The sequence below is a fragment of the Physeter macrocephalus genome, chromosome 14, assembly GCF_002837175.3.
Source record: "Physeter macrocephalus isolate SW-GA chromosome 14, ASM283717v5, whole genome shotgun sequence".
NCBI classification, from domain to species: domain Eukaryota; kingdom Metazoa; phylum Chordata; class Mammalia; order Artiodactyla; family Physeteridae; genus Physeter; species Physeter macrocephalus.
The window spans coordinates 118,503,438-118,503,788 of NC_041227.1; positions in this window are offsets into that span (position 1 = coordinate 118,503,438).

A 351-nucleotide genomic window follows, 5' to 3' on the forward strand; every position below is an offset into this window, starting at 1 on the left:
AGTGACACTGTAGTTTTTTCTAGATTAATGGCTCTGTTGAGACAAGGTGAGGTGGGGGAAGTTTTCCCATGCTAATGTAAAGGGCCATTCACTTGGTTTTAGACTCTCTTTCCCAGAATGAATTGCTCACCTGCCCCAAACCCCTCCTAAAGAAGTTCTGGAGTCATCACTGATTCAGTGGTAACCCCTAATAATAGAGTGGTGACTTAATAATGAGACGTGACTACTGAGAGTTTGGAGGAAATGGCAACATTTTATTTTATGGGTTTTTTTAATTTTTTTAACATCTTTTTTTTTTTTTTTTTTTTTTTTTGTGTGTGGTATGCGGGCCTCTCACTGTTGTGGCCTCTC